We start from the raw sequence: 24,177 nt of genomic DNA, 5'->3' as shown, positions 1-24,177 counted from the left end.
TCTGAACAAGCTCTGGGAGTTGGTGATGAACAGGCAAGCCTGGCGTGGTATAGTCCATGGGGTCACAAAGAGTCACACATGACTGAGTGACTGAACTGAACTGTTTATTTAATGTTAATTAATTTAACTTAAATAGCCACACATGACTAGTGGCCACGGACTAGACAGAGCAACCCTAAAGATCCACATCTCGGAATTGGTTTGCAAAGTTTCCTAAGAGGCATTGCTCATACCCCACCGTGGTCATAGATAAATCTCAGGGACGCTCTTGAGAGCCTCATAGGAGAAGTCAGAAACCAAAGACTTCTCCCAGGCACTTGAGTAAACTGGTCTGCTCAATGAAACTATTTAGGACTGACCAAACACACTTTGGAGAACGTTTGCCAAACACAACAGTTGAGGTTTTGACGAACCGGAGGTTGGGCCATTCTGGTGTTGGGTAACTGTGGGGCCCAAATGCCTCCCACAGTCACTCCTAATTCCCATATAATCCCCAGTCGTAAAGCCCCGCCAGGCACACAAGCTCCCTTCCTAATTGCCGAGGCAGGAGGGCACCAGAGAGTTCATCCGCATGTGGTAATTAACTCCCACCTTAGTGGTCAAGAATAAAACACATCTCTGTTTTCAACACTCGCGATTAAGATCTGCCATGTCTGGAGGTCGTTTTGGCCTCCCCCTGACTCCTGGAGAGCTAATAAAACTCAGCCTTCACAAGAGTATCCATGGCCAATGATTCTAGTGAAGTCTGGCCCTTAGCTGACTTCAGTCCGCAAAGAGAAAGGCCAAAGAAAGACGCGTGAAAGCTGCCAACGGCTCTGGATCCATTTTTCCATATGTTGAAAGAGCACGACCGCTACACAAGATGTTTAGAAATGTGAGTTAAGTTTTGTCATAATGCGTTAAAGCTGACTTCAGGGGGAAAAACATTATAAACCTTTTTCTAGTCTCATATATAATAACCAATATGACTCTGGATTACTGAAGAACATTCTTGGCAAGAGTGAACGAAGGGATTACAGAAGAGAAGCCGGGTGATGGAACTGGAGGGAGCTGTGATTCCAAGGAAGGCTGGGAGTTAGCGGGAGGGCAGGAGGACCCGGGCCTGAGCTGTAGCCGTGGGGACGACGAGCACTATGGGATCTGGCTGAACACCATGTTCTGCTTGGCAAGAGGTGCTGCCCAACAAACACCCAGGCACTAACCCAAAGAAGCCCAGGTCCCGTGGCGGGATGGGGTGAGAATTGAGGAACAGAGGCCTATGGCAGCCCCTTGGGGCCCGGGGCAATACAGGCCAAAGATGAACTTAACAAGAGCTCAGAGAAAAGGGATTTCGTGAGACACCACAGAGAAATGAAGTTGCCTGGATGCCTCTACTCCAAGGTTAGCCTGAAGAACTCAGTATGAACACATCTTTAAAAAGCCTACGCTCGAGGTAGCTCAAACAGAAAAGAATATCTGCCTGCAATGCAGAGAACTGGGTTCGATCCCTGGGTTGGAAAGATCCCCTGAAGAAGGGAATGGCTACCCATTCCACTATTCTTGCCTGGAGAATCTCATATGTAATAACCAATATGACTCTGGATTACTGAAGAACATTCTTGGCAAGAGTGAATGAAGGGATTACAGAAGAGAAGCTGGGTGACAGAACTGGAGGGAGCTGTGATTCCAAGGAAGGCTGGGAGTTGGCAGGAGGACCCTGCCATGGACAGAGAAGCCTGGTGGGCTACGGTACGTGGGATAGCAAAGAGTCGGACACGACTGAGTGACTAACACTTTCACTTTCAAGTCGGCCTCAGCATCAGGCAACACTCAGCAAGTCTCTGAAGCTGTCTGCCTCGTCTGCCGCGGTGAGTGCTAGACCTTCTTCAGTAACCTCTGCTGTTGCTCTGATCTAGTTCAGACAACAGCATCTGTCTAAACAGAATCGCAGCTAAACATTTTTGCAGACTAAGGTTCTCAGCCTAATAATATCCCTCCATGAGGGATATTATTGCCCCTCTTTTCTGAAAACCAAATCTGATGCAAGACAACAAACTTAGAAAAACTAATGGGACTATAATTTTTGAGGAAGGCAAGGGCTGTCCTTTGGGTTACACTTTGGGTTAATCTGGAGAAACCTGCAAATGAAGAGAAAATTGATGGGTATAACTTGGAAAGAACTGGGCTCAGTTTTCAGAGCGGGCGGGTGGCAAGTCACCTCCCCTTTGAGATGATCGTTCTGCGGTGACCAAACGCCTGAGACATGGGAGAAAGGAGAACTCCCAGACGTCAGGCACCTGGGTACTGCAGAGGCCACCCTGCGGGCAAGCTTTCACCCTTTCCCTCACTGCCTCTTTGCCCAGTGCTGGAAAGGATGAGCAGCAAAGAACAAAAACAACAGAGGCCGCAAAGCAGTGCTAGCCAGCAAGCATGAGGCAATGGAGCCCAGCGGAGTTCTTCTCCCTAAAGGGAAATTGGAGACAGATGTGCTATCAGAAGGCTCCTAGAAGCTGTGCCTGGAGCTGAAATGGAATGAATGAAAAGGGTGGCAAAGCCTTGTGAAGTCATGGCACACTGACCTGGGGGCCTCGGGGGGTCAAGATTCAGGACCATCACAGGGAAGCAGCCAAGGCATGTCCAGCCCTGCAAGAGCCCAGGGCCTTGACCACAGAAAGTGTGTCTCAGGCAATGGGTTTCCTGAGCAGGGAAGTCAGGGGTGGGGCTGTGCGATGTGGAAGGACGTCTCACTTTGTAGGAAAGTGAGCTCAGGTTCCCAGACCAGTTAGTAGAGAGGTGTTGTTACGCTTTCGGCTTCACTTTGACCAACTCTAAACCATAAAGGCTGAGGGCTGAAGAACTGATGGTTCTGAACTGTGGTGCTGGAGAAGACCCTCGAGAGGCCCTTGGACTGCAAGGAGATCAAATCAGTCAATCCTAAAGGAAATCAACCTCAAATATTCATTGGAAGGGCTGATGCTGACTTCAAAGGTCCAATCCTTTGGCCACCTGCTGCGAACAGCTGACTCACTGGAAAAGACCCTGATGCTGGGAAAGATTGAGGGCAGGAGAAGGGGGCGACAGAGGTTGAGATGGTTGGACGGCATCACCGACTCAATGGACACGAGTCTGAGCAAACTCCAAGAGATAGTGAAGGACAGGGAAGCCTGGCGTGCTGCAGTTCATAGGGTTGCAAAGAGTCGGACACAACTTAGCGACTGAACAACAAACAATGTGCATCTATGGGATACAGGACTCCATCTGCCAGTGGCCCTATTCTCTGGGCCATTTCCCAGGAGTGTCTCTTCCGTAAACTGAGGCACACCAGCGCCATGTGCTCAGAGGAGAAAGCGCTTAAAGGAGGCCACGTTCCTGCCCTTGGCCCAGGCGCTCCTGTCCACGAGAGCAGGTGACGGGGCCCCTGCTGAGAGGCTGGCGGGGTGGAGGCGCCAGGTGGGGACGGCGCTGTGCGGCGGCCTCTGCCACTGTCTTCAGAGTCCCTCCTGCCCTCCAGCTCTGCAGCTGGGACCCAAGTACCCCACAGGGTCAGTGGGCCCTGGGGGCGAGCCCACCTCTAAGGAAGCACAGGAGACGCCTCCATGAGCAACCTGAGTTGGGGAAGGGGAGAAAGTCATAAAACAGGACATCGGCGAATTCCCTCTTCTACTTGCTCAGAGTCATTTTCTCCAAACAGGAGGCCCCCTCGCCAACTGCCCGCCTGCCTCTACTCAAAGGCTAATGATTCCATAAGGGTCAAACAGCAGCCAGGACAATAGCCTCTTAAAAACAAAATGCCAGGATTACACATTATTATTTTTATTTTCCCCCTCTTGGCTGCTCCTTTTTTTTTTTTACCCTTTACCTTGACCAGCACTTCTAATTATTTTAGAGGGAAGAGGAAAGATAGGAAATCAAAAGATCTGGTTCAAAACACAGCTCTCTCCCCCTCCTCCTGGGGTGAGCTCATCTCCTGTGAGATAATAAGCATGAAGTGGATGCCAGGCTGCATGCACTCCCCAGACAATGGCTGGGGAGAAAAAGGCAGCAACGCACACATGGGAGGCTGGCAACCCGCTGTCCGCGAAGGGTTAAAGCCCACAGCGTCCTCCAGCCGTTCCAGAAAGAACACAAAGCTCAGTGGGGCCGGGAGGAAACTCCCACAGGGTCCCTATTAAAACGGATCAAGTCACACATGTCTATATCCCCATTTCATAGATGCTGTAATTTGTTTGACAGGAGTGAATCCTGCTGATCCAAGTCAGGGCAAGGGAGGGAAAAAAAAAAAAAGTCTGCTAGAAAGGGAGACCCATAGAGAGCCTGGTGTTTTCTGCATCTGGCCTTTAGAAGAAAGCCTCAGGTCCACCGGATCAGCCGTGCTTTGAAAACAGGGCGGGTCCCAAACAGAAGTCTGTCCTTAGGCGCACACACACACACACACACACACACACACACACACACACGGTGTGTACGACACACATAGGGCGCATTGTTCTGATCTTAACTGTGAGACGTTAGAAACGGTACAATAAAGCCTTTTCGGTTCCCAGCGGAGAACAGGATCAAACCCCGCTCTCCCTCTGGTGATCCTGATAAAGGCAGTGCCGGTGTTCTAACAAAATGCGCTGCGGTTAACTGTGCCTTCCTTCCACTCTTGTTCGTCTTTTGTGTTTTTCTTTCTTTCTTTTTTTCCCTTGCTCTCTCTCTCCCTGTCTTCCCTTCTCTCTTCCTGTCTCTGTCCCTTGCCAAAGGCATTAAAAATGAGAATTAAAGATGAGAACCACTCCACCGAGCATGGGGCGGGGTGGGGGTGGGGGGGTGGATACTAATCCACTGGCCCTGCTTTGCTGGGAAAGCAGGTTTTGAATAAGGCCCCTGACACAGAGGAGATGAGTTTAGTGATCACAGTTTAATTCTGAATAGGGCACAGCGTGCTCTGCGGATATGAAACAGACAATATGGGGCAAACAGGCCTTTTTGGAATTAGTTTCTCCTCTTGGTTAATGAGGGTCAGGGGAGAATGAAGGAACAAACCGAGATGCTTGGTACAACCCAGGAGGCTGACCCCTTGAGGCAGATGCTGATGGAGTGGGGCCAGGGCCACCTCTGTGGTCCCTCGGGGCCTCTGAAATCACAGAAGGTTAGAGAGGAAGTCAGGAGCTGAGAGGGTCCTCCGAGACCTGCCAGCCCCACTCCCTCTGCAGCTCCCTTGAGGCAAGGCGACTTGCCCAGAGAGACAGAAAAACCTGGGCAACGGCCTGGCTTCTCCTGAGGCCTCCTGGGCCCATCCCCGGTCCCTGCTAGACTAGTTAATGCCTTGTTCTCTCGGCCTGTAAGGATGGAACTGGAACCAGCAATCGGAGTGCTGGTAGGTGCTCAAAGCCTGCTTTAAGAGGCAGGAAAGGATGCCCACTCTCTTATCTCAGAGCTTCCTTTGAAGGTTCTTCATAACCCTTACATGGAGTTATTTTGGCTTTGGTTTGTTTGCCCATTTTCCAAGTTGTCGGGATAAATTTCCCGGAGATCTGAAGCAGAAACACAAGCATTTAAAATGGAGATACTGGGCATCAATAGCCGCTTTTACATGAAAAGTAAATTCTCTGTTATGCATTAGGGTTAAATTCCCTCTGATGGTGGGTGTGGAGACAGGAGAAAGCAAAGAACAGTACATAAATTTCTGCGAAAGTTGATTTCACCACAAGAGAGATCAAAGAAGAAGTTGGCAGGGATGTTCCTCCTTTGCAGATTAAAAAACAAGGGTAACAAAGACTCTTCCTTGAATGCAGATGTAATGCCAGGAGTTACAACAGCCGGAGTGAAGCCAGGAGGGAAAGGCAGAGAAAGTCTCGAAGGTGTTGGTCCGTACGCTGAGCCATGGGACCAATGACGGCCTTAGCCTAGCTGTAGTTCTTTTTTTTTTAAACAAGGTGAGAAAAAGAAATCCTAAGTTGTTTCAGATGCTGCTGGTCAAGCTTCCTATTACTTGCAGCTAAATGCACTTCTAAGCAACACAAAGGCCAGGACTACTGACTGGATCCTTCTTTCTCCTTTTCACCTCTGGTCTCTAAGGAGCAAGTGTCCTCCTTCTGCTACTAAAAATTCTCCTCTGTTCTTAATTCTGTCCCTTAAGACCTCCTTGGGGACCTTGTTCCATCAGTAATCCCTTATTCCCTCTCCAATAATTCCAACTCAACCTAAAAACACAATCAAGTTTCTCCAATCTCAAAAAAAAAAAAAATTTCATTTTACCCCCTTCTGCGAGGAAAATATCTTTGGGTTCAGCGAGCATATTTACTTAAAGACTTGTGACTTTAACCTTGACCACTTGCTTGTTCACTTTTTCGCGTGGTAACGATGTACTGAGCAGACCAATGTGCAAGGCGTCATGCAAGACACAGGGGGCTCCACGGGATGCGGGAGCAGACCTGGGCTTGCCTTTGGGGAGCCTCGGGTCGTCAGCTCATCACACTACAAATGCAAGATGTGAAGCAAGAGGAGCTTCACACCTCCACTGAGCCCACATGGTGCCCCTGGGCAGCCACAAGGCCCTGTCGGATACTTATCAGAGCCAAACGGTACCTCACCCGTCAGTCATGGGTGAGAGAGTGGCCTTCAGGCTGGCACCCGAGTTAGGTCCTGGCTCCTCTGTGAGGTAGTTACGTGATGCTGAGGGGACTCTGAGCCAAGTGTCCTCACCTGCCTGGGGCTGAGGCTGTTCCCTCCAACCCCGCCTTCAGATGACACGAGACATGGCGTCAAGAGTTCGGCACAGCGTCTGGCACAGAGCGCACCTGCTGAAGGGCAGCCATGAGCACTCTTGCTGTTTGCACTTCTCAGTGGACTCAGGTGAGCAAACAGGGAAAAGCTTGAAGATGGACAGAAGCCATTTCACTCAGGTCTTTTTTCTTTTTGAGTTTAATGATCCCTCCATCGAATACCTTCTGGTAAAATAAAACTTGAAGGACAGAACACACTGCCTTTAGGCCTTGTCCCCAGTCTTAGCAAGACAGGCTGTATACCTGGTTAAAACAGCCTAGCTGACCTCTGCCACTTGGGGGCCACACAGTGTCTGAAAGGCTTCTAAGTAGACTAGATGCTTTTTGCACGATCCTCCTAAAAAAGCCACAAACCTTGCAGGGCACACTTTTGGCAGGCTAGGCAGGGAAATCCTAACAATTCCTAAGCCGTATCAATGAGAAAACTCTAGAATCTCTGGCACTTTAGTGAGTGGGGCAGTGCCTGAAGGAACTGCTTCCCTGAGGGGGCCCTCAGAATCCTGGCTCTCTGGCTGCAGGTGCACTGGAGGGAATTCTGACTTCAACCAAAGTTACATCTGGCAGTGAATGTGCTGGGAAGGTGTGCCTGGGTAGGAAAGCCATCAAGTCTGAGATCCAAAGAGGTTTTTGCCCATTTATTTTTTTCTCTCCAGGTATTTATTCTCTAGGGGGCTTCCCCGGTGGCCCAGAGGTAAAGAATCCACCTGCCAATGCAGAAGACACAGGAGATGTGAGTTCCATCCCCGGGTCAGGAAGATCCCCCAGAGAAGGAAATGGCAACCCACTCCAGTATTCTTGCCAGGGAAATCCCATGGACAGAGGAGCCTGGCGGACTACAATCCATGAGGGTCACAAAGAGTCAGACATGACTGAGTGAGCACACACATTTTCTAACATGTACACACATCCACACGCTCTCATCCCTGCCGCCCACCCTGTCATCCAAGGTGGGGGGTACGACTTTCCACCTACAGGGGCCTGAACTCACAAGGACATCTCCTTGTGTCACCGACCTGGAGCCTGGGAAAACCGACAAGAGGGGAAGGGTTCTAGAGGACTCTCCTGTGCAGCCGGCCAGCCAGCAGTTCCCCATCCAGCACTCACGTTTTTCATTTCTCGAGAGCCACGCGGGCAGCCTGGAAAGGCCCAGGCAGATGGGCTGCCATGTCTGGGCTGTGAGTTCAGCCAGTAGCCAGCCTGCAAGGTGGCGCTCAAGTGCATGTGATCGGGGGCTGGGTGGCCTGGGGTGCCGGTGCGGGCTGGCCCTGCAGCCGGCTGGCCTCTGGGCCCCTGCCAGGCCGCCGGGCTGCCAGGGGAAGTGAGAGTGCTCAGCATGAGATGCCAGCTGGCTGGGCTTGCTCCCCAGGGGGAGGCTGTAAGCACAGATTACCAGGGACTTTGTTCAGTTCTGCTGCCGGCTCCCCGAGGAGAGGAACATCACAGCCCAGCATCAGCACTAATAGGCCTGGATGCGCCAGACCCGGCTAAGGAGGCCAACGCCGGAGCGGGGGTGTGCGGCAGAAAGGAGGACAAAGGCCATACCTTCCAGGCCAACAAGCTGGCTTGGACCCTGACAAGGCAGCGCTGTCTGCAGCCTAGCCCAATCCTCGCCTGGAGTCTCAGGGGATGCTTCCTTCCTGCCCATCCCCATCTCTGCTGTCCACACCCAAAGAAGCCCCCAGCCCTCCACTGAGCTCCACCATGGGAGCCCGTGGGGTTCACCAATGACACAGCAGAAACTCAAACTTCCCTGTGCTTCATTTCAAGGACCTGTGACTGTGAGGCTGACACGAGCCACCACCGCTCAGGAGTTGTCATGGAGACCGTGGTGGTGGCAGAACTGATGTTGGTCTCCACTTTCATGGAAAGAAAAGTAATTTAAATTTTTATGTATAAGACCAGATCATTAGACTGAGAAATTAAATTGACAATTTCTTACTATTTTTTCTCCTAGAGGGATTTCTGAGGAGTGCTGGAGAAAGCATCCATTGGCCAGGAAAGATGTGCAGGCCTTTCAGGCTGGTCGTGTCTCTGACCCTGAAATGGTTTACTTCAAGATCAAGGGTGGCCCTTGGCTGGTTTCACTTCCACGGTCCCAGTTCCCATATTCAACTTGCCACCCAACACCCTTGCCATCATGTTAGGTATTTAATATAACATTGCTCATTTGGAGCCAGGGCAAAATGCCTCTGAGGAAATTTTTGTCACCTGTTGGCACCGCATGAATCCCAACCTGAAGCGAGCACATCCCTGGATGTGAACGCACAGGACAGGACCCCTCCGAGGAGCCAGAGAGCGTGCCCCTGAGATCAATCTTCCTCCCCGCACGGACGGATCTCTGCCTTGTTCCCCGCCTGCCCTTCCTCTCCTGTTTGGGGGCCTGTGGGTGCCGGCCTCTCTGGGACTGACACCCAGGCACTCCATCCTCTGGACTCAGCAAACAGCCACCTCCCGGCTGACCCCTCCGCTCCATCCCGGGGGTCACCACTGTCACAGTGGGACTTACCGAGGCCAACCACCCCCGGCGGCCCTCCCCTCTGCTCTCCCGTGGCCCGCCTCTGAAGTCCCCAGCCTGGGAGGAGGGAGGCTTAATGAGTTCTCACCAGGGTCAGTCTCTCACAAAACACACCTAACACAATACCCTCCTCATCTCCTTTCATAATATGTAGGCAAGCTGTCATCAGAATCTACTGTGACACTCCCGAAAATCTAATATTACTTGCAAAAGAGCATTCTATATTCTCGGTGGAAATATCTCTACAGCCTTGATTTCAGTGGTTCAATCTGGAAAGAGATGACGCACGTTTAAGGCAGGAAAAAAAAACATGCACACACATATACATGCATACATCTATATGTATATATATGCCTCTCCAACCTCTCTTTCTCTTGTTATTCTGAGGCTTGTCTTTAATGAGCAGCTCCAAATGACAGCTTTAATCACTGCCTCTGGCCACTGAAAGAGGCCGCTAATGATAGGAAAGAACATAGGGCCATTTGCATCAATCAGCTCCAGTCTAAATCACTTTTTATGATAATGCACCCAAGCGAAGAAGAAAGTCTCTGATGTCGCCTGCATGATGATGTACCACTGCGCCGTCTCCCCAGTTCAGACCTCCACATAAATCTCTTAAAGAGGCATGCACCCCACCCAGGACTGCCTAACATGGCCCTCATTTTCTACACCATTAATGATCCACCACCAGGGCAGAGTCATGAGGGGCTGAGCAATCTGTTCCTTTAGTTTTTAGTCTGGGGGATATACCCTCTGCTACCAAATAAAAATAACAAGGTAAGGGAGAAGAAATACATCCTGACCCACTTATGACACCATTTCATCTTTTTTTTTCTTTCAAGCACTCAAACAAAAAAGAAGGTGGGCACGTTGCCAAACTTGATTACTTGCTAGTCCTGGAGATGGAAGGGGTTGTATGATGACAAGGACAATAGGCGGGGAGCTCTGAGGTCTGGGCTCCAGGTCGGGCTGCCCTAGGCCCGTGTGGCCTGGGGAAGGTCGTATCAGATTCCCCGGGCCTGAGTTTCCCCAACTTCAAGGGCCAAGACCAGATCATGTCCACGAGTTACACCCAATGGTAAAATGCTCTGACTTGAAGACTGTTAGGAGAGCTGATTTTTCCATTCAGAACCCCATTTTGCTGGGGAGCAGGCTGACCTGCCTCTTTTTGGGCCATGGGTCTGAGCAACCACAGCTTCACGTGTCAGATGCAGCAGCCAGCCTTTTTATAGATAGATAGATAGATGTGGATCATTTTTAAAGCCTTTATTGATTTTGTTGCAATATTGCTCCTGTTTTAGGTTTTGGTTTTTGGGCTGCGAGGCATGAGGGATCTCAGCTCCCCGACCAGGATCGAACCTGCACCTCAGCACTGGAAGGAGGGGTCTTAACCCTTGGACCACAAGGGAGGTCCCAACAGCTCTCTTCACAGCAGCTCCTTGGAGGAACATTTCATATCAACTGAAAAAATAATTATATTAAACAACAGCATGATCGATTATGATGTGGAGATGTTTCAAACACAGGAATGTTCTTCTTCTGTACTCGGTGTAGAATTAAGAAGCCTGGGGTGCTTTTTCCATTTCCCCCAAAGTACAAATCTCTGTTAGTGGCTGATAGCCTGGGGTCATCTGTCCCCTTGTAACAGGACAGACGTCTCTTGCTCCTTTAAGCATAACAGCCAATACATACATATGTAAATGTATATACATATACATACACACATACATATCTACTTCAGAGAGCTCACAATTTGTTAATATTATCTGTATACTTGGGGAAATACTGAAAGAAAGCCTACTTCTAAGGGTCCTTTTGAGGAAAATACTACTGCTTCAATAAATGTGATGCTCAGGACAGCCCAGAAGTGACTATGTGAGTATGGTTTGACTGCCCACATGACAGACTAATTAATAGTGATTATTTTATTACGCACAAGGCTGTGAGTAGCATTTTGGTAAATGCTGTTTGAGAGCACATTCTAGCCAGTGAGTCTGAGATTTTATTCCTCTGTCGTCTAGAACCTTTCCACACTCCAGTTATCCACTGTGATGGTGTAACTGTAACAAAAAGGCTGGATATAAGAAATGACTTCCAAGGGCTAGAGACTTAGGACAGGCAATGATGGCTCCTCTTAAAGGCATGTGCTTGCTAGGTCAGTTAGGATGCACTTTGGTGGCCAGCGACAGACAAAATAACAGTGGTTTAAACAAGAGTTTATTCTCTCAAAGTACAAGTCCCAAGACAGGCAGCCTAGGGCTGGAGTGGCACTCTCTAATGTCAGGGACGTCAGGTCTTCCTACATATGTGGATGTATCTGCCTTTATTGCTTTCCATTCCCCAAAAACACATCCTCGCCCAGGACCATGACTGCGGCCACATTCTAGATGGGCCCGCTCCTGGCCCTTTAAGGACACTCTCTACAAGCAGCGCTTCACCAATTCATTAACACCCATTAGCCAGAACTGAGTTCTAGAACAGCGTCTTGCTGCAAGGCAGGCCATTGAAGGTTAGTCTTTATTCTATTTAGTTGGCCCATTTGTTCAATTAAAAATCAATAGTTTTTTACTACAGAGGAAGAAGGGGAGGACGCAAATTAGAAGGCAACTAGCATTCTTTGCCACTAACAATGTACCAGGGAACTGTCTAGTAGTTATCCTGGGGACCCACACCTCAGTTCCCCAAGCCCCCTCGCAACCCGCGGTGTGGGGCAGGGACGCCCTGAGATGCTTCTTCCTTTCCTCACGGTATCCCTTGTGGGGGCTGCTTCTTGTTGACCTGTAATTTTCCCAAGGGGGTTCCCGCTGAAAAAGTCTGCCCAGTAAGGAACTAGAAAATGGAGTGTGATCTTCCACATAGACACCATAGACTCAGAGTATCATTTCCATGCTGTGGGAGGCAGCATTTTACAGCCTCCCAGAGGAAACAAGAGGACAGCAGTTTCTGTATGTCGAACTGTTACAGAATAACTAACACAAGACAGAGAGCGCTGAGTCGCCAAGGAAGGTCGGCGAGTGAGGCAGCCTTGTAAGCTGTGCTGGGGGTGCGAGCAGTCTTACTCAAGTCTTCAGGGAAAGTCATGTAACTGTTTGTAAACATAAAAGTGTTTCTATGTATAGAATGGATAAACAACAAGGTCCTACTATAGCGTGGAAAACGGATTTCAATATCCTACAACAACGCATAATGAAAAGAATATTTAAAAAAGAACGTTAAAAAAAGGTTTTCCATTTCTTAGCATAACACACTGACCACCAACATTTCACGTGTGGAATTCCTTCCTGAAAGCAATTAGCCAACTTTAAGTGAATACAGACAGAAGACCTCCTACAAATTTCTTTCTACAACACATAAGCAACTTTACTTTAGATACTTTCTTTTCCCCCGCTAAATGTAAATATCTGGTGAAGCAATTAACAGATCTTGTGAAAGAACAATTGTATACATCCTCACACAAGCTTGATGTGTGTGCTTGCATGCTAAGTCTCTTCAATCACATGTGACTCTTTGCCACCCCATGCACTGTAGCCTGCCAGGCTCCTCTGTCCATGGGATTCTCCAGGCAAGAATACTGGAGTGGGTTGCCTCGATCTCTTCCGGGAGATCTGCCTGACCCAGGGATCGAATCCCAATCTCTTATGTCTCCTGCATTGGCAAAGGGGTTCTTTACCACCAGCACCACCCAGGAAGCCCCACATAAACTTGACACCATGTGTCAAGTCCATCTCCATCTCACTGGCAGGGTAGAACATCACTGCTGCGTCTCCAGACTGTAGGAGAGGTCCGGAGGAGACGGCCCGGGGATGGCACAGTGTCAAGGAAACCAGGTAATTGTGCTTCTAGACAGTCACCATTTCCTGGGCGTCACCTCCCACAGTGCCCTGGGCTCTCCCTCTCACATCGCCTCTGCCTTGAGCTGTCTTGCGTCTTGTCTAGATTTGGCTTTTTCAACGCCTGGCACCTCAGTGTTTTCCACCTCACTGCTCCATGTCCTCCACACCAGACACCTCCACCAGGTCTGTTTCCTCCACAGGCTCCCATCAGCGGATTTTTGCCCAAAGGATTCAACTGATCATACTCCCGTGGAGAGATAGACATATTTTTAAAAGATGGCACTCCCATCATCATTGAAGACTCAGTGACTACACTCCATGGTCTTCTGACATGTGGCAAATGCCATGCAGATCCTAAGGGACTCTTAATCCCAGTAGCCCGCTTCCCTGTCTCTCAACAGAGCACTGCTGAGGGCAGTACTTCCTTGTTTTAAGGAGTAGGCCAGGGACTTCCGTGGTGTCCAGTGGTTAGGACTCAGCGCTTTCACCGCCGTGGTCCCAGGTTCAATCCCTGGTTGGGGATTAAGATTCCTGCTAGTTGGAAAAGCCCCTGATGCTGGGAAAGATTGAGAGGAGGACGACAAGGGTTGACAGAGGACTGAGGGCAGGGGGACAATGACAGAGGATGATATGGCTGAATGGCATCACTGACTCAATGGACATGAGTTTGAGCAAACTCTGGGAGATGGTGAAGGACAGGGAAGCCTGGTGTGCCGCAGTTCATGAGGTTGCAAAGAGCTGAACATGACTGGGCAACTGAACAACAACAAAGCCATGAGGTGCAGCCAAAAAAAAAAACAGTAGATCAACTATAGATGGGCCCTGGACCTCACCAAGAATGACAAATATATGTGCACAAAGATACCTCAGTGTCAGGCTGCCCAACAAAGACTATGAAAATAACTGAAGATTAAAAAAAATTTTTTTTTTGCCTGTGCTGGGTCTTTACTGTGGAGCACAGGCTGCTCTGGTTGCGGTGTATGGGCTTAGCTGCTCTCTGGCATGTGGGATCTTATTTCTCTGACCAGGGATTAAACCCAAGTCCCTACCACCAGGGAAGTCCCGTAACTGAAGATTTTGAAAAGCTTTTGTATGTTGCATCACGAACAGAAGATTCGTGAGGGCTGAGGCAGTATCGTTTTCCTTCACCAGCTCCTAACATTTGGCCTGCAGGCGGAAAGTGCTCAGTAAGTGTTTGCTGACTGAACACACGAATGAAGCTTCAAAACTAAGAACCACGTATGTCACAAGCCTGAGTACTCACAGGCTACAAGTAATCTTTCTTGCAAGAATCAGAGATGACTAGAGTGGCAGGAACTCTCCTAAATCCAGTTCATCCCATAGACTTCAAGTAGAATACTATCTTAATAGCTCTCAGATCTAGATGAGACTCACTTTTGAAGACCTTGAGGTGGTATAATCACCTCAACTGATAATCTTATCTAGTGCCCGAGAAGCTTTTATGAGAAAGCTGACCTCAGACAAACTCTAATTTTCTACTATCTAGTAGAAATGCTCCAGATACGGTATGCGAAGTATATTTCAGAGTTTCTTTAGGAAAGAAAAGAAAAATGAAAGAAGGAAGGAAGGACAGAAGAAAAAAAAACAAACCTCCACACATGCCAAGAACCATCTGCTCCTCCCAGCGCCCAGGGCCAGAAGCATTTGAAAGCGGAGGGATTTCCAGGGTCGTGCTATCAGAAGTCTGTCCTGTATAAGATGTCTATTCTGGTACCTGCTGGCTCACTTGGCCTGTGAACGTCAATTCCACACTATCCCAGTTCTCAGGTCATTATTTCAATTCATCTCATTTAGCAATAGGTGGTTGGCCAATGTCAGAAACCATGAACAGGCAACGTACGTCCGAGGGATGGGCTGGGCAGTAAGATGGTGCAAGGGCAAATGCTGCTTTATGGTGTTTCAAGGTGGATACGTCACTGTCTGTAAGCTGAGCCTTGGTGAAAAATGGAAAACGTTCTGCTGAATTCTTCACATTGTTTGAAAATGAAGGAGGAAGAGCCCTTATAAGACATTACCTGGACCATTTGCCTGCTTCATAGAACTGCCCTCAAATATTGCCCCCCCCCCAAAAAAAGCTTACAGGTACACAAAGCAGAAGGGCCACCAGCACCTCGGTCACCAGTCCACACATGGTGGTGCCAGCCATCGCTCCAGTACCACCCCAGCTCATTACCAGCCTGGGGCAGAGTATGAAACCAGACTAAGTGACATTCATAATATATTTTATTCTGTACAAGTCTAAGAGGGTAAGGGTAAATGTCATTCCATGGGGGCACACGTCATCCAAAATGACCATGCAAAGGAACAAAACTGCCCCAAGAGGTTCAACGAATAATGACATACTTAGTGGCTGGGCTTCCCTGGTGGCTCAGAGGTTAAAGCGTCTGCCTCCAATATGGGGGACCTGGGTTCAATCCCTGGGTTGGGAAGATGCCCTGGAGGAGGAAATGGCAACCCACTCCAGTACTCTTGCCAGGAGAATTCCATGGAGGGAGGAGCCTGGTAGGCTACAGTCCATGGGGTCGCAAAGACTGAGCGACTTCACTTTCACTTTAGTGGTTGGTAAGGGCTTCAGTTAGAGCTCCCCTGGTGGCTCGGTGGTAAAGAATCTGCCTGCCAATGCCAAGAGATGCAGGTTCGATTCCTGCCTCAGCAAGATCCCCGGAGAAGGAAAGGCTATCCACTCCAGTATCCTTGCCTGGGAAATCCCATGGACCAAGGAGCCTGGCGGGCTATAGTCATGGGGTCACAGAAGTGTCAGATGTGGCTGAGCAACTACACAGCAACAACAGCGGCTCTGGTGAATTCTAGGACACACACCTTCACCTCTCACGGAAGCTGCTACCGCGTGGCGGCACACTTGAAACCACTGTGCCAGGAGGCCCAGGTCCAAACCTGGACCCAGTAACCCTGCCAGGCTTCGGTGGCATCGTACGGGCCTGACCCGCAGGGTTTTTGTGGGAGACTGTACTCGAGTGCTGAAGCACCTGCTCCTAGTCCTCGATAAATATTGGATATTATGATCTCCGCTTCAGAGGCCCCGGGGGAGGGCTGAGGATCATTGAGTCCGTATTTCTTCATTAAGAGAAGAAAGCAGCCATTTAACTATTGGCAAAATCATCTCCCTAACAGTAAACTGTTCTCTCTCTCGCTCTCTTTTTCTTTCATTGGCAGAAGAGCTAACACTGGCAGATTCCTCCTATGGGACCGGGGCCTGGTCTGTGTGTTATCTGGAAGGCTCTGATGGGGACTGCCGAATGCTTTTTCATGATGACAGTGGTTTCGCCTTCTGAGGCACCTGCCCCCAAATCAATGATGGGGCATTTCTAAGTCCAGGGAGGAGGCCGCAGGAAGGCACATCTCAGAGGCCAAGCACCCAACCCTACAGACTCTGCGCGAGCAAGTCGGACTAGTGTCTAGACTGAAGCCCTTCCCCTGGTGTGTGGATTGGCCGATCAGCCTCTTCAAAGGTTCAGCTCTGTCCACAGCGTAATCCATCAGCTGCACCGACCGAAGGTGACTGGAGGTCTGTCTGGCACACTGGCACTGGGAAGAGCATGGGGAAGACACTGTCCCTGTAAAACTCTCACGGTTTTATATACACCAGCAAGTTTGCAGATCTGACCTCTCCTGCCCACTTTGCATCAGGAAAAAAGGAAAAAAAATGGGAAAAAGGGGTAAAACGCCACTTTTGCCCGCACTTCTAATGTGTGTCTATGATTCCAATGAGCTTTTACACGTTCTGTTCTTTAAAAGCAAAAGAAACAAAAAAGAGAAGTGTGTAGGAAGAGTCTATACAGTCCATGGAATCCTCCAGGCCAGAACACTGGAGTGAGTAGCCTTTCCCTTCTCCAGGGGATCTTCCCAACCCAGAGATCAAACCCAGGTCTCCAGCATTGTGGGTGGATTCTTCACCAGCTGGGCCACAAGGGAAGCCTAAGAATACTGGAGTGGGTAGCCTGTCTCTTCTCCAGTGGATCTTCCTGACCCAGGAATTGAACCAGGGTCTCCTGCATTGCAGGCGGATTCTTGACCAACTGGGCTATGAGGGAAGCCCTCTATACAGATATAACCCACTTTAAATAAATAAGTGTGTAAAACTCCTGAGGGACAGATGAATGCCTAGAGGTGGAAAAATCAGCTTCATAACACACTTCTTCACTTTATCAGAGGGTTCACTGTTTCTGAGCATGCACCCCTTGTGAATTAACACTAGGGTGCAAACGACTCACACCTGCATGACATCCCACTTTTTCAGACACACCCTTATCTAAAACAAGGCATATCTGGACTTCCCTGGTAGTTCAGTGCTTAAGAATCTGCCTGCCAATGCAGAGGCCATGGGTTCGATCCCTGGTCTGGGAAGATTCCATGTGACTCCAGGAAACTAAGCCGCTGTGCCTCAACTACTGAAGCTTCCACACCTTAGAGCCCGTGCTCTGCAACAGGGTAAGTCAGCGCAATGAGAAGCCTGTATACCGAAACTAGAGTAGCCCCGACTTGTGCCACTGGAGAAAAGCCCATGCAAAGCAACAAAGACCCAGCACAGCCAAAAATAAATAGGGGCTTCCCTGGTGGCTCAGTGGTGAAGAATCCACCTGCAGGAGAAGCAGCTTCTATCCCTGGATGAGGAAGACCTCTTGGAGGAGGAAACAGCAACCCACTCCAGTATTCTTGCCTGGGAACTCTCACGCATGGAGGAAGGAGCCTTGCAGGCTATAGCCCGTAAGGTCACCGAGAGTCAGACACGACCAAATGACTGAACAACAACAAAAATCACCACACAAAATAAGGCACATCTGAGAGTGCTCAGCTGGGGACAACAGCGGAAGTTGGGCTGCTGCGTGCGGGCTAGCCACAGAACACAAACATTCCGACCCACTCAACTCCCAGCGCCAGGGTTCTGTTGCTGACTGTGTCCAAGCAACAGTGACTCTCATCCTCTAATCACCACCCGGCCACCTGAAGGGCTCCTGGGAGAAAGCGAGAATTGAAGTGCACTCAGGATATAGCCTAACGCTCCAACCTCTCTGCTCTCTTCTGAAACTTTCCTCCACGAGACCGAGGGTGACCCCAGAGCTTTCGGAATATATTACTACAAAGGGACATACACGGTGCCAACACCAAACACTAACACGTGGTGTCGTGAGGCCCTGACCCTCCTGGGAGAGGGTCTACTTACAGAACAAAACCCAAAACATCCCATCGTTCATCCTTAGCAACCTGTAAAGTAGAGCTCTCAGATAATAACACGGGGCCTGGTGTCGACAGACCAGGGCTCACATTCTGGTTGTGCCATCATCTGATCTGTGATGCTAACCAAGTCGGGACTTGGAGCTTGGGTTTCCTGCCCTGCAAGTTTGAGCGGGCACCTGGCAAGTTGGATGGCCTGGCACAAGGGTAAGGTCGCTGGGCTTGTCACCATAGGTGCAGAGGCCCTTGCTGGGTGAGAGCAGGACCAGACCAGGGTTTTCCTTTCAACACCTCTGCTCTGAAATTCTCTTGCTGCCATATTCAAGCTACGTTGCAAAGGCAGAGAGAAGCTGCCTGGAAACCCCGAGGACTCGCCCTGTCGTCTCAGGTGCCCTAAGAGAGGTCCCTGCCCTGGGAGGTTGGGAGCCACAGGATCTGCTAATGGGGAATGAGAGGCTATTTAGGGACACCTGCAAACTTTCTGCTCACCTGTGACCTAGACTGAATTGCTCTCCAAGTACTCAGGGAGTTTCACAACCGCCTTGACAACCACGAACAGAGAGCTGAGGCAGGTGCTATTTTTGCAGACGAGGAAACGGAAGGATCACTTTGCCTTTCTGGGGCTGGGAGGGGGCACACTCTTGAAAGACATCCCAGGCCTCTGAGATCCCTTCTTACAGGGATGGGTAACCCATAAAACAAGAGTGTGGGGGAATGTCCCCTGAGGACTTCCTCTCTCCTCTCCACCTTCCTTGTCCCCTCAACACTTCCCACCTTCCCAGCAGCTGCTGAGCTCCACAATGCTTTTCCACAACCCTGACTCACACACTGTCCCAGCAACCCACAGAACAGCTTTCTGGAACACGAGCTGTCAAAGAATGTGAGTCCCTTCAGGTGGGCCCTTGACAGTGGGCCCTCCTGTCCTCTGCTTTCACGGTCCCACATCTGATGGGACTTTCCCATGGTTAAAGCCACAGCCATGGCTTTCTTTTATAAATCCTAAAGCAACTGCTGAGGTCAAGATGCATAGCAGACATCCTGAGGGGCCCCTCAAGGAGTACAAGTTGCTCCTACAAAGGATCTCGATAGAGGTTTCCTTAAAACACATACGAAGACGGCCAAGGAACACAAGGAAAGATACTCAACATCATTAGTCACTGGGAAATGTAAATCAAAGCCATGCGGAGACACCACTTCATGATCATTAGAAAAGCTGGAATAAAAAGACAGACAATAACAAGTGTTGGAGAGGTTATGGAGAAACTGGGACTCTGATGGTGGTAATGCAAAATGGTGGAGCTGCTTTGGAAAACAGCCGGGAAGTTCCTCAAAAAGCTGAACACAGATTTACACTGAAAACCCAGCAATTCTACTCCTGGTTATTTCCCTAAAGAGAACTGCAAAAGTAGGTCCATACAAGAGCTTGTACAAGAATGTTCACCATAGCATTATTCTTAAGAGCCAAAAAACGGACACAACGCAAATGTTCGTCAACCTGTAAATAAAATGTGGTATATCCATACAATGCAACCCTATTTATCTACTTAAGGAGATGAAGTCCTGACACATGCTACAACATGAATCGATCTCAAAAACATTATGCCAAGTGAAATAAGACAGACACAAGAGGTGACACCGTATGGTTCCATTTCTATGAAATGTCCAGAACAGGCATCTCCATAGAGACAGAATGCAGACGAGTGGCCATCAGCCCTGGGAGAGGGGTGTGGAGAGCGACTGCTAATGGGTAAGGGGGTTTCTTTCTGGTGTGATGAAACTGGATGTGAAACTGGTTCTGGAATTTTTAGTGACAGTTGCACAAAACCTTGTGAATACACAAGTCACAAATGACCGACTTGAACACTTGGAAATTGAGAAGTTTTATTACAGAGATAGAATGTGAACCTTCTCTCCTTAGAATTGTTATTAAAAAAAAAAAAAAAGGCTGCCTTGGAGGGGATGGTTCTCAAACTTGAGCATGCAGCTGTGTGTGGAGAACTGGTTTAACACAGGCAAGCTGGGCGCCACCCCTACAGCGTCTGCCTCCGCAGGTCTAGGGCGAGCCTCAGGACTCTGCGTCTCTGACCAGTCCCCGTGTGGAAGGTCTCGCTGGTCTGGAGGCACATTTCGAGAACCCCAGCCTAGAGCGGTGCCTCTCCCCACTCCCGTGTGCCTGCTGGGCACCATCCAGTGAAGGAATGGCTAGCCAGCTGCCAGGAGGGCTGGCAGTAGGACTGCCCAGCAAGGGGCAGAGAAGGCCGATGCTGCTCTGGAGCCACCCACGTGGTCAGGGAAGCCTGTCTCCAGGCGCAGACCCCAGCTTGACCTCTCCTTCCACCTACCCGCTTCCCTCCCACACATACTGATCCTCCCGCGGAAATAACGAGCTTGCTAAACGCTATCCGTCTGCATCAAGGGAGGTGGCAATCTGTCAAAACACATACCATATCACCGGGGGGCTCTTGTTAGAAAAGGAGATTCTGATTTGAAAAATCAGGGCACAGGTGTGGGGCTCAGCATTTCCGACAAACTTCCAGGAGAAGCCCAGGCCAGGGTCCCTGCGATCTGGAGCAGCCTTCTGACGCCACGATGGGAAGAGTCTACGAGCCAGCAGCTTGGGCACTACATGGAAAAGGTCATCTCACTTTAGAGGCAACAAGAAGGCGCTGACATTACCCTGCCCTTGAGATTCAGGCCAAGGAACCGGGTTATGGGTGAGTGTGTTTCAACAACACCTTTCAGGTACTTCCAGTAGTTCATCCCTTTGGACTGGGGCCCAGACCAACACGAGGAATACTTTCTTCTATGCTCTATTGTTACAGCATGGCTGCGGGGCATCACTTGGGCAAAAGTCAGTCATGTGTGTTGTGCAACCAGCAGACAAGTGGTGACGGAAACCCACAACACAGCCTGTCCAGGGAGCCTGAGACTGAGTGGGAAAGAAGACAAAAAAATACACAAGCAGGGGTTGTGACCGCCAAATCTTTTCCAGTGTCTTCTGCCCTCAGACTAACAGTGTGTTCCGAGAGCCGAGAGGCCACTGGTGTCTTGTTTCTATGTCGGAGCCTTTCACTAAGGGTTTGGAATCTACTCTGAACTTGCTGGGAGCCCCATAATCTATTTCTCGATTTTTCTACTAGTTCAGGCTGATTTTAGACGAATGGAGGGGTGGCAGATTATAAAAAGAAGAGAGGTAAGTTGAAACCAAACCTTCAAGATGTTATCATGGAGGGAAACTTCCATGCCATCACACCAAACACCCACTATCCAGGACAAGAATCAGGGGACTGGGTAAACCAGGGCAGAAGTTTGGAAAGAAAGAATAGCCATCCTTGACTCTTGTATCACAGAACTGCTTTTTAAACAGTTAACAGGCAGGTATGTGAAGGAACTGTGAGAGCTGAGGAAAAGGACAGCCAATAGGAAGCTGTGCTCTTTAATAATGACCGCTTATGAAAAGTTAGGAAACGTGGCAGTGTGTCGCGCTCGAATGCTGCAAGTCTCAAATCCCCACCTGTGTCGTATGTTCAAGAATCTGTCTGGGAAGGACTCTGCTGTGGCTTGAGGGGGAGAACATAAAAGAGAAGCAGCAGCAAACCAATCAAACCAACAAAATAAGCCTGCTCCACGAAGCCACGGTTCATTCTCGGGGGCAGGTGTAGCTGTTTTAACCGTGTTGTTTGACTTTCACGGCAGTCATGACAAAACAGGGCTGAGAGACAGAGGAAAAACCAGGGTAGGAAAAGTCCTTCAAACTGTGGGCAGTAGCATCGGCACAGCCCCAAGCCACTTCCCAGCTCTGTCCCCAGGCTCCTCTGGTGCACCTGAGGCTGGGAGACACCATGAACAGCCTTCCACCACTGCTTTCTCTTGTTAACAGAGGGAACGACGGAGAGGTTCCCAAAGGCCTAGCAAACTTTAAAACCCAGAGCAGAAGAGATGTGCGGCTCTGTCCCTGCCATCTGCTGCGTCTTCTGGGGTGAAGTACAAGTTTCACGGCGTCCCCCAAGACCACTCTGTGGCCTGGGAGCTCTCTGGAGAAAGCAGTCCTTGCTCATCCTGTTGAAAACTCTAGACTTCATGTAAGCAAGCAGCAGCAGCCGAGGGACAGATAAGTATTAATCGACCCGCTGATTATTTCCTGTATACTGGAAACCCAGTGATTTCCAAACCTGCTGGAGCTTCTGACAGGAATGAACACATGCATCCCAATGCAGGGTTAAAAAGGATTCCCAGAAACCTCCACAAAAAAAAAAACAAAAAACAAGAAAATTATCCTGAGAAGGGATTTCTCTGCTTCCCACGAGGCGAACAATTTCTTGACAGCATCATAGTAAAGGAAACAATACACCACCAAAGAGGAAAATCGCATCTTTATAATTACAGATTAGTCCTCAAACAAATTCCACCCTACACGCTCGCTCCGCTTGGAGGCCATGTGACTTCAGTGGGGCTTGCCAGCCCCCTCAGCTATCAACAATTACAGTTGAACAGCGCAATCAGGAGATTTTTTTTGGTACAGAAAACCCAGACAGCAAAGCACTCTCAAATGACCCTCTCATTTCGTTCTCCGGGAACATGGAAAACACTGTTTCACAAAGCAGGGATGAGAGCTAATCCCACTGTAGTGAGCACCGAGCTCTGCTGTCTTCGGAACAGCTGCATGTTAAGGTGCCTGTGTCAGAGATGAGCTATAATTTTTACAAAGGTTTGTATCAGACAGGAATTAGCAGCCTAAAGGAAGTCCTGCTTAGCCCAAGCTGCCACATCCTTCTATTAGGACTTCATCTAAATTTCCATCGCTTGAGCAAGGCACCCACATTTAATTCAACGCACCGGTTACTTATCCATTAAATGGGTTTCTTACCCATCGCACTGCTTATTTAATTCCTACCCCATGGCTCCCCCAAGAAATAAAAAGTGCACTATAATTATATAAACTCTTAATTAAACTGAAGAATTCAGTGTTGCCATTACCCCGTCAGTAATTCCACTCAATTAGGACAAAAGACTTCCATTTATTACTGAACTCCTAATTGCTACTCATTTTCCTGGTTAGTAATTGCCAATCTTAACAGACAATGTGCTTAAAGAAAATTCTGCCATGAAATGATATTTCTCCCCGTCAAAGGAAAGGTGGGATCAGAGAGCCCTTACGTGGTCAGGTGTCGGGTGCTGTGTCCAGCCCCGAGCACCTCTGGGCTGGGGATTTTAAAGGCGGACGCTCCCCGGGTTTGGTTCCTGGCGCTGCGATCATGGGAGACTTACCCACAGAGGAACGGAGTATCCAGGTGGCCAGAGAATCCCAAAGCCAAGTTGAAGACAAAAACAAAACCCACGACGCGGTCTCGGGATTTCCAGAAGTTCAGAGTCTCTGGGAAAGGCGCCTCTGAGGTCCGCAGGCAGGCGGGATGTGCTGCGCCTCGGCCGCGGGAGAGCCGAGCCGAGGGTCCGAGGGGAGATGGTGGCGGCCGCGCGGCGTCCTCGCCCGGGCCAGCCTAACCCTCCTCTCCGGGTGCCGGCACCGAGCGGCCGAGGTCGGGGGAAGCGGGCCCGACAGCGGCTCCGGGCAGCGGCCGCGCCAGCCGTCTACCCGCGGTGCAGGGAGGTCTCGGCCCCCGAGAAGCGCGCCGCCCGCCCGCGCCGCTCCCCGGCCCGCGGAAGGCCGTCCGCGCCACTCATGACCGGCTCTGCTAATTAGCCCGGAAGACTGAGACCCGCGGCGGGGCAACCTGACGATTTATGCCGGGCCCGGGAGGTCACCCGCGGTGCGCGCGCCGATTGGCTGCAGCGAGCCCGGCGCGCCGGCGCGGCCTGACCGCCTCCAGGCAGAGCGCGTGCACTTTCTGCCGGCTCCGCATCCCGA

General features: G+C 49.9%; 1 protein-coding gene and 1 long non-coding RNA gene across 2 annotated transcripts in view; both read right to left on the bottom strand.

The window, feature by feature from the left end:
- The window catches only part of LOC138985629 (uncharacterized), a 30,137-nt gene extending 6,471 nt beyond the window's left edge, over window positions 1-23,666 (bottom strand). Inside the window, exon 1 of the long non-coding RNA XR_011462680.1 lies at window positions 23,580-23,666. This is a non-coding gene — a long non-coding RNA (uncharacterized lncRNA). The remainder of the gene's footprint in view (window positions 1-23,579) is intronic.
- Window positions 1-24,177, bottom strand: part of AUTS2 (activator of transcription and developmental regulator AUTS2) — a 1,212,191-nt gene that overhangs the window by 176,054 nt on the left and 1,011,960 nt on the right.

This window comes from Bos mutus, chromosome 25 (assembly GCF_027580195.1).
Source record: "Bos mutus isolate GX-2022 chromosome 25, NWIPB_WYAK_1.1, whole genome shotgun sequence".
NCBI classification, from domain to species: Eukaryota; Metazoa; Chordata; class Mammalia; order Artiodactyla; family Bovidae; genus Bos; species Bos mutus.
This window is presented reverse-complemented; position numbering and strand designations above follow the sequence as displayed.